Consider the following 14,599-nt stretch of genomic DNA (forward strand, 5'->3'; position numbering starts at 1 on the left):
TAAATTGCCGAATGTGTTCAGGGATGTGTAGGTTAGGTGCATTCGTCAGGAGTAATAGGAGGAACGGGTTTGAATGGGTTAATATTTGGAGGGTCAGTGTGGATCTTTTGGGCTGAAGGGCCTATTTCCACACTGTAGGCATTTTATAAACTATGTCTGTGCCACCCTCTCGGTTCAATACAGACTCCACAAATCCTCTCTCAATCATCTGCCTTTCACTTTAAGTATGTGTCCCTTTGTTATTGAAACTTTGAGTAAGGGAAACAGTTGCTGTCTGTTCATCCTGTCCATACCCCTTATGTTTTTGTTCACCTGGACCAGGTTCCCTACTCAACCTTCCCTTCTGCAAAGAAAAAAAGGAGCAAATTTAGCCCTTGCTTTTCACAGTTTGAACACTCACTTGTCTTGTTCATTCACATGTGCATCATCTCACATTTGTCAGTGTTAAACTTCATTGGCAATTGTTCTGGTTATAGAAACCATCTGTTTATATCGTCCTGTAGCCTAACTCTTTCCTCCTCACTGTGAAGCACCCAGCCAATCTTTGTGTCATCCCCAACATTAGGTATTATTCCACTGCCGTCCATCTTCCACATTCTCACCATCATCATTTATGAATATCACAAACAGTCCTTGATTTCTTCCTGTTCTCCAGATTTTATTCACAGAAGAAGAATTCAGAATTCCAGTCTCTTGTTAATCTTCTTATGGGAAATTTACAGAGTGATGTAGTTAACAACTATTATGAGGGAGCTGCAAATACCATTTTCGACACAAAGTTAAATTCACCTTTTACACTCTGTTCCTCAGCATGTCTTATTCATAAAGCTTGTAACAAATTTAGGATGGACTACGGTTTGGCACCTTGCACAGGAACATTAACCTTTTGTCTGGTACTGTTCTTTGTAACAATAGTCAGAACTGAAGAAATGTTGCATCTGCAGGATTGGCACAGACTCATTGCTTGAATCAGCTAATGTGATGAGGATAAATATTCAATTAAATTCTATGTTATGGACAAACTGCAGGAGATCAAATCATTTTCTCATGTCTACCTTGAATTGGAAGCAAATACATGCTGTTAAAAAATTCAAAACATTGAGACACAACACCAGGGGAGAAAAAAAAAACACGTCACCTGCATTTGATGGAGTTACAAAACCACAGAGTAAATGTACAATCTGATAAAGAATCAAGTGATGGAAAAAGAAGTACATCAAATCTTAATTTTCAATGGAATCAGTTCCCAATTTTCCTGAACAGTGGTGGTTTTCACCCAACCTCACTTTTACAAAAACAATCTTTACCCAGTCACTAAAACTTCACTAGCCATTCTTCCTCCCCTTCCTACTCTTTCTTTACACTCCTACTTCCCTTGCACTACCCCTTCTGCTGCCACATACTCTTCCACTGATGATAGCTCTTCACACCCTTCCTCTGCCACTCCCACTGTAAGTTACACCAATTCCTTAGTTACTCCCACTTCCACTGGCCATCCCTTACCCCTTTTTGCTTTCCAACTGGGGTGAAGGGAGCTCCTGGCTTCTGTGCTTGTATTGGTCATCAGTGAATGATGAGAATGAGATGATCAATGCCCAATGTCTAATAGTGTATGTCTGTCATTGTCCAATGCACCGTGAATAGGGTGGGTTTTTTCCCCATACAGAGTGGAACGTTTTTTTCTGTCTCTCTGTCACAGCGCTTAAACAAGCAGCCTCATCCCAAATAGGAAACACATCTCCTCAGAATCAGAAGTCCATGTATCTGTGTGTCCTTAAACGTTGCGATGACAGTGACCACATTGTTCAATAAGTCGTGTTCTAACCTTTTTCTCATTAATATTTTAACTGATTTTCCAATGTCAGTTGAGGTGAGATCAGAGTAACTTCCCTTGCCATTAACTTCCCTTGCCATTAAAGTAGCATTTGACTCATGTAGTATCATTCACCCTCAGCAAACTGTGGTTAATGGAAATCAGAGGAAATTCTGTGCTGGTAATTTCCTCAATGAACAATGACACCTTCCCCAGAGCTATTGGGAATGACAAATAACCTCTGCCATTGCTAGTGCCTTCCAAAACCATGGATGGATTTGTCTTATTAATAACATCAAGATATATTCAGTTTTCACAGTTTGGTCTAAAGTCTCAGAAAAGTAAGACCTTGCTGGTTGAGTGTCACCCCAATGAAATCAGAGTATTACAATAAGATAACGAGTCCAATTATTTTCAATCATTTACTTTCTGAGGACTGGTCGTGCGGTGTTGTTGCCACTGAGATCAACATTTTCTCTGTTCAACAGCATCACATCACATTGGCTCAAGGCTGCACCTTTTTCCAATTCTACTTCATTCTCCAGCTCATTTGCCATGCTCGCCAGATATACGAGGCCCACAAGATGGAATAACTTAGAGATGCCTATGAGCATCTGGAACCTGCCTCCCCACCCATGCCCTGCAATCTGAGTCCATCCCCTCCCCCAAGCCTGTCGTGTATTCACCATCCCTCCTAACCTTCCACGCTCGAATACTGAATGTTCTGTACTCAGCAAAGGTCTCAGCTTTATCCCTCTGCACCCCATTTTAATGTATTTCAGGAACGACATAATGTTGAACTCCTCTTCCACCATCTTCTCCCCTGTGTCCATTTCTTTGGGCAAGAGTTCACTCTCCATCCCATAGACCCTTCTCCCAGCTCCAACACACTCCCTCCACCTGGATACATTCCTCTTGCATTTACTTGAACTCAATCTGTTCATTGAGAACGCTCCATGGGAGTTTACAAAGTTAGCATATCGGGTTAGCATACATTCATGTAGAATTCTGAGCTCAAAACCTGCATGAATTTATGTAAAACTCTGTTATCTCACTTTTTAGATTAGAATCAATCTAAACATCAGATCATTGACAGATATCACAGGGGGCTAACACCTCCAACATATTGTCTAGCTATCACCATTGTTAACAGCTAACCCGAGAATGCAACTTAAAAAAAAGGTTTTGTGATTTACACATGGAAGAAACTATCACTGTATTCTAACAGATGAAAGGTTTAACAGAATCACTTTTTCAATGTTTAATTTCAGTTACATCACACTGCAAATTTTTGTAATAATCCTGTCTTACGATCGAGCCCTCCACTATCACCTGAAGAAGGAGCGTCGCTCCGAAAGCTAGTCTGCTTTCAATTAAACCTGTTGGACTATAACCTGGTGTTGTGTGATTTGTAACTTTGTACACCCAGTCCAACACCGTCATTTCCAAACCATGGGAGTTTGGTTGTCTTAAATTCTCTGTATCCCCCTCACCCTATCCAACCTATCACCCTCTGAACAGACTGTACGCTGTATGTTCCGATCCAACACTAACTATGTTATTCAGCCTGTGCCGATAAGGATGGTGCTGCTGTAGTCTGGTGGACTCATCTCTACATCTCAGAGGCAGAGTACCAGCTCTCAAATACCTTCACATATCACCTGCTGGTCCATAACCCTACCATGGCATATCAGGCTATTTTATTAACTAAATATGATCACATTTCATCTGGAGATTCCCACTCACTCGCCCACCTCCCCCTCATCCATTCACCCCTACCTAACAGTCCCGAAGCTGATGGTCCTCTGATAGTAGAGTTCGCTTTTATCTCCTCCTAAAAATCCACAAACAGAACTGCCCATGCAGACCCATTGCTTCAGCTTGCTCCAGCCATACAGAGAAGGTGCATGCATACATACGTGGGCCCAAGTTATACCTGTTCCTTCATGGGGTACGTAGACCATTCCTTGTTCCAGTTCTATTCCAGCCCCCATCCACAACTCTTTCTCCGTTGCGTAGATGATATCATCGCTGCTGCTCCTCTCTCGTCCAGAATTGGGAAAGTTCGTCGTTTCCAATTTGCACCTCTCCCTCACTTTCACCTGGTCTCCCTCTGACTCTTCTCTTTCTTTCCTCGACATCTCTGCTTCTATTTCTGGGTATAGACGGGCCACTGATATCCATATTAACCCAACGACTCCCACAGCTACCTGGAGTATACATCCTCACACCCTGTTTCCTGCCAAGACTCCATTCCATTCCCCCAGTTCCTCCGTCTCCGCCACATGGCTTCTGATAATGTTAACTACAAAAATGTGGCCTCTGAAATGTCCACCTTCTTCATCAACTGAGAACTCCCCAGAACTGTTATTGACAGGGCCTTCAGCCAGTTCCGACCCACCTCCTGCACTTCTACCCTCACCCTCTCTCCTCTGTCCTGCAACAGCGTTAGAGTTCCCCTTGTCCTTACCTACCATCTCACCAACATTCACATGCAGAAGATCATCAGTCTGCATTCCCAAACCTCCAGCGAGATGCCACCACCAGACACATATTTGCCTCCTCTCCCTTTTCCGCCTTCTGAAGTGACCATTTTCTCCAGGACACCCTGGTCTGCTCGTTATTCACTGCCCACACCTCCCCCTCCACCATCTCCCCCAGCCCCCACCACAGGTACACTTCACTTTCCCCTGCTGGAGTTGTTACATTTTCCCATTTACCTCCTCCCTCGTCACTAACCAAAGGCCAAACATGCCTTCCAGGTGAAGCAGTATCCTAACAACATTTCCCACAATCTGGTCTACTACATTCGTTGCTCACATTGTGGTCTGCTCTACATTGGGGAAACTAAAGTTGGACTGGGTGACTATTTCACAGAATATCCAAGCTGTACCAATGTAAAAGACCCTGAGTTTCCAGTTGCCTGCCAGTTTAATACCCCATCCTGTCCCCTAGCCAATATCTCTGTGGCAGGCTTGCTGCAGTGTTCCAGGACATTTCAACGCAAGCTGGAAGAACAACACCTCATTTTCCGTGGATGGACCCTGCAGCCCTTCAGACTCAAAATAATGTTCAATACTTTTGGGGACTGAACTCCTCAATGCCCCATACCTATACACCAGGCCTCGTTCTCACGTGGTGTTCCATTACTCACCCCCTATTGTTAGCTACTAACAGTCTCCATTAACAGCTATTCAGCCTCTGCTGTATATTAATCGACATTTTCAGGGCTACCATCCGTTCTGAGGAAGGGCCACTGAACTAGAAACGTTAATTCTGATTTCTCTGCACAGATGCTGCAGATCTTTTGCAGCAACTTCGGGTTTTGTTTCAACAATGTCTCACAATGTTTTTGTATCACAATGCAATACGTCATGGATATTTCGAGCTCTGTCAAACATAGGAACTTTGTAATTTCTCATTTAATGTCCATAAACAAATATTTGAGATTCAACTGAGACAGCAGTTTTGCTTATATCATTCAGATCAGTCAATTTGCCACAATTCAGAAAGAAAAAGCAATCGATAGAGGGAAACTCAGCAGGTCTGGCACCCTCTGAGCAAAGATACACAGAATTAACCTTTGATTTCAATATGACTTTTTCAGAACAGTGTCACATCATATTCGATATGTTAACTCTGTTTCTCTCTGCAGATACTTTCTCATCTGTTGCGCTTCTACCATCATTTTCTGTTTGCATTTCATGTTTCCGTATATTTCATGTTTCCTGACAGGGCTACATGCTGAGTTTGGTTATATATGGACACTGCAGTCCTTTCCTGTTCCTATTATAGTTGGTGTGCCTGTGACACCTGTGGTACGGCCGACATCTGTTTCTTCTTTAAGATTCAAAGGAAAAAAATAATATTTTTCTGATTATCCTGTAAATCTTAGGAACTCCACTTTGTTCGAAAAGACATTTTAGAGGCAGCTGAAATTTCATGAGATAATAGCAATAGATTATTAATGGTGGATCACTCTGTGTCCTTCGTTGAACGAGCTTGTCTACCCCCTCTCCAAACGCTTTGATTACATATCATAGAATTATTTACAACAAAAATGGAAGAAACTCAGCCCATCGTCTCTTCCAGTTTGGAATGACTATATCTCTACTGTCAGTCTCCTGTATTGTCCCCATTACCCTTCACATTTTGTTACGAGTGTCTGTTTTTAATTGTAAGTATCCTGACAGATATGAACAACATGATAAATCTCAAACAGAAAGAAAAACGGAACTTAGAAGGCAAGCTCACCAGGTCTGGCAGTATCTGTGAAGAGAAATCAAAGTGAATGTTTCAGGTCCGGTGACCCTACTCAATCTGTATTCCCAATGATTAAATGGTATGTATATAAAATATAGTTCACTTTATCACATGTAATATTATCCTTTTAGTTCACATTGGCATTCAGCATTGCATCTCCCACATGTTGGCTGTTTCCTTGCTATGCATTAGATTTAATTCTGTCTGTCAGAAAGAGAGATGATGACCGGGGAATATCATTACACTCTCCATGCAGTCTCCACAGCCACTGCTCCAATTCCGCCCTACCTCCCAGCCAATAACATGTTCATTCGAACCTGACTCATTAATTCATAAGTTTAAATGAATAAGTTCATTGTAATTATCACATTTAGTGTTGGACGGAGGCCAAAATGTGTAAAAAAAAAATACTGTTTACAGCAAATGAAACTGCATTTAGAAGTCTGTCAATTTATATAAATAAATTACTGAAGCATATTCCCTTTGGAAGTTCCAAAGTTGTCTTTTTCGAGCAGTGAGAGGAACATTCGGAGAAGTCCACACTTCCTGTCTATGTTCAGGGCAACTGTGCCCAATGACAGTCTGTTCGCTAGCGTTTGTTACCGTGGAGGAGAGATCAGCACAGTAACAACATCCTGACTGCGATTCTTTTGGGGGTGGAGGGACTTTTGAAGAGCTGGTTACAGCATAGTAAACGGACAACAGAGCAGAATCATCGAGCCTACGAAAGGAAAATATTCTTATTCTCCCTCACAACTGACTTCACTCTAGCGATTGGTGATAGGAGATGTGACCAATAGCCAGCAATGTCAACATGTAGTCCAGTCCAGATATATTGTGAACTGAATGTGCTGTATTGAAAGCCGTATTGGTCTGACTGTGATTGATGTCAGTCTCCATGCAATGCAACTGTGTCACTGGAGGGTTTCACTCTCCTATTAGTAAGAGGCTTCATTCAGTGCGTTATCCCACTGCAGTAATAGAAGCATTGTCTCCAACAGTAACAGAGATCAACAGCTACATAGATCTGAATCTGTGAATAGCGGACTGGAACATTACAACAATGGAGAGGAGGTTTTCCTTGAGTCTTTTCAAGATTTCTCCCTCTTGGGGAGTTCTACCATATCGGATATCAGCAGTGCTGATGATTATTCTGGGCGGGGTGGACGGTGTGCTACTCACCTATTATCGCTATTGTTGGTGTTCTCTACCTCTCTCCATTCATTAATCCCATAAACAAGTTTGAACTTCGTTGCAAATTCTGTTTTCTATATTTGTCAGAGAAAGAAACTATTGTCTACAGTTTCAATCGCAGTCTCCATTCATTAACCATGAATTGCAGACCACTCCATCACAAATATCTGAGAACAAAACTGTGAACAACCTCGAGATCTGTCTTTGCCCTGAACTGATTAATGTCACGAGTTCTCTCTGTCACCAAACCTGTCCACTCCCAGTTCCTCATATCCACAATCTTCATCTCTGTATCAGTATTGTTGCTGAACAAACCATTGGCTGCACGTTGGTAAAATTCAGACTTAATGTTTCAAGCTCTCTTCTGGCCACTTTTCCGATTACAAATATTTCAATCATAAAATTGTTCTTGTCTCGGAAGTTACTTAATGACTAGGACAATGTATGAATGTAGGAATGCCACTGAATGTAATTTAGAAGCAAAGCTTATTAAACGAAAGATATTGTTTCAAGTGATTTGTTTCAAGTCCACCACAGCTGATGACAGAACTTAAATAAAAATGATAAGAATTCGAATAAAAGTGAATTTCGAGAAAAACAAACACAAAAGCAACATTTTGTCTGAAAACCTTCATCTTTCACTGATCACCTTCGGTAAAGAAATCTAATATTATTAACCGGTCTGGGTTAATTGTGACTTGAGACCCATGACAATGTGCTTAACTTTATATTGGCTTGTGGAATGCCCTCATAATCAGAGCAATTAGTGATGGTCACCGAATGCTGCCCTTGGCAGAGATGCCAACATTCCACGAATTCACAAAATTGGAGGTGAAATCAAATAAAAGAAGTAGCTGAAAATCTGAAATTATAGAAAGAAATGCAAAGGAACGAACAGAAAGTGCTGGGAAACTTTCCTGAACTGAAAGCAGCTGGAAAGGAGTGTGATTAATACCGTTGACAGGGAAGTCTGCTTTGAAAGGGAGAAGGAATCAATACAGAAAGAGAGATATAGAAGAAAAAGAGGAAACAAAGAGAATGATGGTCAGCTGGGCTGGAAATAAAATGTGAGATTCACCTCATTTATTTTTCGCCTTTCCCATCTGCCTGAATATCATGCCCTTTAAATACAGGTATCCCCCGTTTTTCAAAAGATCGCTTTTCGCCACTTCTCTTTCCGACTGACTTACATTATGACATTGTTTCACTAATCAAAAGAAATCCGAAAAGGATTTTCACTTTTACGAAGAAAGCCGAAACTTTTCCCATATAAATCAATGCTACTGCAATTTACACCATATCCGCTTGTGAACGGTTTTGTAGGAACACTCTACTTACAAATAGTGAGGGAAAACTGGATATATGTAAGATCACGTTTAAAGCGATTTGATTCCCTCTGTCTGTCCTCCCTAACTGTAGTCATCTTCTTATATTCATTAATTAGATATGGGTATCTCTGACTGGGTCAGCATTATTTCATTTTTCCAGTTGCCCTTGAGAAGACCTTGAGCCCCTGCAGTCCACGTGTTTGATCTGATTTGGTTTCGTTTATTTTATTCAAATGTACAATGGAAAGGTTTGTTTTTATTGTAGTGCAGGCACAAGATCCTAAACAAGAAAACAGAGATCACAGGGTCCTTGGACAGAGTGAGGGATACAAGGTTACAGCTTCACAGGAGGTGGGCAACGTAAGATCGACATTAACAAGATCAATATTATTTGAAAAGTGAAAGATGTCAATTTATCAGTCTAATAATGGTAGAGAAGGAAGTGTTCCTGAGCGTGATGGTCCAGGTTTTCAAGCCTCTCTGTCTCCCCTCTGTTGGAAGAGTTTGTAGGAGATCATTACTGATTCGGGAGAGATCTTTGATGTTGCCAGCCTTTCTGCGACAATGACAAGTACAAATGGACGAAAGGTAGTCTTCCTTGACGGTCTGGACTGTGCACACAACCGTCTGTAGTTTCTTATGGTCCTCGGAAGAGCAGTTACCATGTGAGGTCATTATGCACCCGAATAGAATGCTTTGAGTTGCCAGGAAACAGAGCACTGGGAGATGGGCGGTTTCAAAATAGTTAGACGTAAGAATTGGCTGTTAAATATATACCCACGTTCTTGTTGCAGTTTTGACAATTGAAATTTAACTGATAATGTTAAATTATGTCCTCTATACCAAAACCTTGTTGAGTGTATTGTATTGCCAACATCGAACCAATGAGCCATCACCTGCTTCAAACTAATCGAGAAGCCATCACTATCACAACGAAGGAGAAAGAGACAGAAACAAAGGGAAGGAGAGAGAGAACACAGCGAGGGAAACAGATGGACAGTCAGTCAAAGAGGGAAAGGAACCAAAACAAGGAAACAAACAGTCACATGTGCAGGGAGCAGGGAAGATAATAAATTCAGGGAAAGAAACAGAAGACAGGGAAAAGGAAAACACAGGGAAACAGACAGTGTGAGAGACACAGTGAGAGACAAAGGCCACGGGGAGCTGGAATTAGGGTCAAGGGGAGCTGGAGGGAAAGGGAGGAGCTGGGGGTGAGGATCGGAGAGACCTGGGCGTGAGCAATGGAGGGAACTGGGTGTAGGGAGGTGAGGATTTATTTTGTCCTGTGCCAAGATGACCAGGAAGATCATGGTAAGCATGGATGTACTGAACGATGGCTGTAAAACATGTCTGAGAGGCAGATAGGTTACGCTGCACAGGGCGTGCGCTAGGGGAGATGAATATGAACAAAATCAGCATTATCTGAGATTAGAGAGACCATTCATCAGACTAAAAACAGCGAGGCAGAAGCTGTTCCTGAACTTGCAGCTCTATGTGTTCAAGCATCTGTATCTTTTAGCCTGATGGAAGAGGTTGTGGGAGTTCTTACAGGCATATGATGGGTCTTTGGTAATGTTAGAACAAAGAACATTCCAGTCCAGGAACAGGCCATTCGGCGGTCCAAGCCTGCGCCGATCCAAATCCTCTATCTCAACCTGTCTCCTATCTTCCAAAGGTCTGTATCGCTATGCTTCCTGTCTATTCAGGTATCTTTCCGGAAACATCTTAAATGGAGCACCACTGGTCACAGTTCTCCATTTTGAGAAACTCCCTGCCCGTACTACGCTCTGTCCCCTGTTGCCAAGCCAGTTCTCTATCCACATAGCTAGCACACGCTGGACACCATGTGACTTCACTTTCTCCATTACCCGACCATGGGAAATCTTATCAAACGTCTTCCTAAAGTCCATGTACATGACATCTACAGCCCCTCCCTTGTCAATCAACTTTGTCACTTCTTCAAATAATTCTATTAAGTTGGGAAAACATGACGTTCCCTACCCTAAACCATGTTGCCTAACACTGATAAGACCATTTTCATCAAAATGAGAATAGATCCTATTCCTCAATATCTTTTGTCGCAGCTTCCCTACCCCAGACGTCAGGCTCACTGGTCTATAATTAACTGGATTATTCATGCTACCCTTCTTAAACAAGGGGATTATAAACTTTTCAGTTCTCTAGGACCTCAGTTGTATTCAAGAATGTTACAAAGATATCTGTTAAGGCCCCAACTATTTCCTCCCTCCCTTCCCTCAGTAATCTTGGATAGATGTTAGCAGCCTTTCTACGGTAATGAGCCGTGTAAATAGAGTCAATGGTTGGGAGATTGGAGTCCGTCATAGTCTGGGCTGCGAACACAATCTTCTGTAGTTTCTGATGGCCCTGGGCAGAGTGTTGCCATACCAGGCCATTCCGCACCCAGACAGTACGTTCACAATAGTGCATCTGTAGATGTAGTGCATGCTAAATATCCTGAGCCAAGTGAGGAAGGAGAGACGTTTTTGAAACATCTTGACTCTTATACCTATGTGAGAAGTCCAGGGTAGCTTGCCAGTTATCATCACTCCGAGGGACTTGACGCTCTGCACTCTCTCAACCGTTGATGTAGATAGAGGTTTGATCGTTTCCTTTCGTTCTAAAGTCAATGATCAGTTTTTTACTTTTACCGAATTTGAGAGGGAGGTTATTATCATTGCACCATGCCACCAAACCCACTATCTCCTTTCTGTGTTCAGACTCATCGTTGTTTGTTATCCCTCCTGATTTGGTGATGTCATCAGCAAACTTACGGTTGGCATTGTTTGCAATTTGGCAACACAGCTACGCGTGTACCAGAGTACAGTAGAAGGCTGATGACAAAGCCTTGTGTGTACAGGGAGTACAGTAGGGGGCTGATGACACAGCTATGGGTGTACAGGGAGTATATTAGGGGGCTGAGGGACGCAGTCATGTGTGTACAGAGAGTACAGTTGGGGGTTGAGGACACAGCCGTGTGTCTACAGGGTGAACAGTAGGGAGCTGAGGACACAGCCGTGTGTGTACAGAGAGTACAGTTGGGGGCTGAGGGCACATCTCTTGGTGTACAGGGAGCAAGGTCGGGGTTGAGGGCACAGCCGTGGGTGTACAGGGAATACAGCAGGAAGCTGAAGGCACAGCGGTCGGGGTACATGGAGTACAGTAGGGGGCTGAGGACACAGCCGTGTGTGTACAGGGAGTACAGTAGGGGGCTGAGGACAGAGCCGGGTGTGTACAGGGAGTACAGTAGGGGGCTGAGGACACAGTCATGTGTGTACAGGGAGTATAGTAGGGTGCTGAGGGACTCTGCCGTGTGTGTACAGGGAGTACAGTAGGAAGCTGAGGACACAGCCATGTGTGTACAAGGAGTAAAGTAGGGTGCTGAGGGACACTGCAGTGGGTGGACAGGGAGTACAGTAGGGGGCTGAGGAACACAGCCGTGTGTGTACAGGGAGTACAGTAGGGAGCTGAGGACATATCCTCCAGGAGCTCCAGTGTTGAGTGTTATTGTGGCGGAGGTGCAGATATCTCTCTTCACTAATTATGGTCTGTGGGTCAGAAACCAGGCGATCCAGTTGCAGAGGATGGAGCGGTGACTAAGCTCATGGAATTTTGAGATCAGTCTGGAGGGGATAATGATATTTAAGGTGGAATTGTCGATAATGAGCAGGAGTCTGGTGTAGGTGTCTTTGTTGTCCAGATGTCCTAGGGATGAGTGCAGGGCTCGGGATACGGCATCTGTTGTGGACCCGTTACATCAGTCGGCATATTATAGGGTATCAAGTCAGGCTGGGAGATTGGAGGTGATGTGGGCCATAAGCAGCCTTTCAAATCACTCCATGTTTATTGAGGTTACAGCCACTGGGCGATAATCATTAAGTCATTAAAGCATGAGCTTTCTCACTTACAAGGTTGTTGTTGGTCTTCCTGAAGCAGGTTGGGACTTCAGCTTGTGGGAGGGAAAGGCTGAAATTGTATGTGAATACCTCTGCCTGTTGGTCCTCACAGGATCTGAGTGCTCAGCCAGCAACACTATCCAGGCCTGTTGCTTTCCTTGAATTGACCTGCAGGAAGACTGATCATGACTGCAGTGGTACAGCGGGCACAGATACATCCGAGGCTGTCAGGGCAGGTTTCAGCCTGGCAGTCACACAGTTATTCATCATAGAAATTCCCATCGCCGACCTCCCTCTATCGTCATCAATATACTGTGACATGGTTGGTGTGAGCACCACTCAGTTCGTGTTGAGACGGAGTGATATCAATGGACTGGGACTGTGCGCCATAATGAAGTAAACTCACAACAAAAGGGGGTAGTGTGTGCTTCTACTGAGAGTCAGTGGTGTAGGGAGTGAAGACTTTACAGGTGTAATTCAAGTCAAGGCACTACTTCAACCTGAATGGAGTCAAGCACCTTGAGTGTTGTGCCTTATAGATGGTGGATGGTCCTTAAGGAGCCAAGAAATGTATTATATATGAACAAACTGAACAAACGACTTGAGGGCAGTTTTGCTCAGTTTGCAGATAATATTCAGGAAGTGGGGAAGCTGCAGAAAGGCTTGAACAGTTTAGGACTGTGGGATAACACGTGGCTGATGGAACATAATATGGGAACGTGTGAGAATATGCAATTTGGTAGGCGGAATAGAGGAGACACAATGTTCTAATAGGATCCATTAAATCTGAAGCACAAAAGCATTTTGAAACACTCGTTCTCTCTTATGGTTAACATGCATGTTCAGTTGGCAGTTAGGAAAGCAAAAGCAATCTTCGCATTCATTTCAAGAGACCAAGAACGTAAGACGGGAGACATACTGCTGAGAATGTAATGAGCTGTGGGCAGACGGCATTTGGCCAATTATGAGCTGTTTTGGACACTATCTCTGGAGAAAGATCTGCTGGTGTTGGAGGTGATCCATCTTGGGAATGACGACTAGTCTTATGAGCGGCAGTATGTGTACTCGATGGAATTGAGAAGAATTATGGGGGCTGGGGGGCGGGGGAGCGGGTCTGATTGAAAATAATGGATTACTGCAAAGATTGATACAGTCAGTATGTAGAAGATATTTCCACTTTTCATAGCGACAATGAAAAAATGGCACAGTATCAGAGTGAAGGAATGGATTGAATGGCCTAAATCTATTGCTATATCTCATGCCGTTTTGGTCATAGGGTCTATTATTCAGGAGAGACGTGTAAGTCTCTGACCTGCTCTTGTAACCCTTGTATTTGTATGTTGGTTTGACTTCACGTTCTGGTCAATGGTAACCCCTGTGATATGGACGGTGGGAAGATTCAGTGTCAGCCAGTATTCCATTAATATTTTGAATTTGAGCTGCTATCAGCGAGTCTCATCTGACGGGAGTACATCCTCTCTACGATTCATATCATTTTCTGTCTGTTATTTTCGAAGGATTAATCCTGTTACGCCAGTATTGTTGATTTTAACAAAACAGGTGCAATTTATCACAGCACTCAGCAACAATATGTCATCGAATACTGAGCATCCTTCTAATAACAGAAAGGTCTAAAATGTTCACTATTAGAAACACTGTTTTCCTGTTTGTGTTCAAATCAGATAACCTGTCCCATCGAGATGCTCAACTTGGAACTATTTTTTAAAAAGTTTTTTTTTGGATGTGGGCATCGCTGGATCTGCCCAGCATTTCTTGCCCGTCCCCAGTTACACTTGAGAAGGTGGTGCTGAGCTGCCTTCTCGAATTGCTGCAATCTATCTGCTGTGCAGTGACCCATTAGTGATTAAAGAGGGAATTCCAGGGTTTTCACCCAGCAACAGTGAAGGAACGGCAATACATTCCCAAATCAGGATGTTGACTCGTTTGGAGGGGAATTTTAAGGTGGTGGTGTTCACAAAAGTCTACTGCCCTTGTCATTCCAGATGGAAGTGTTTGTGAGATTGGAAGGAGCTGTCTGAGGATCTTTGGGGAATTTCTCCATTGTGTCTTGGATAGTGCACACTGCT

This window comes from Chiloscyllium plagiosum, unplaced genomic scaffold, assembly GCF_037043375.1.
Source record: "Chiloscyllium plagiosum isolate Xiang-an unplaced genomic scaffold, Cpla_swu_hap1 HiC_scaffold_21, whole genome shotgun sequence".
NCBI classification, from domain to species: domain Eukaryota; kingdom Metazoa; phylum Chordata; class Chondrichthyes; order Orectolobiformes; family Hemiscylliidae; genus Chiloscyllium; species Chiloscyllium plagiosum.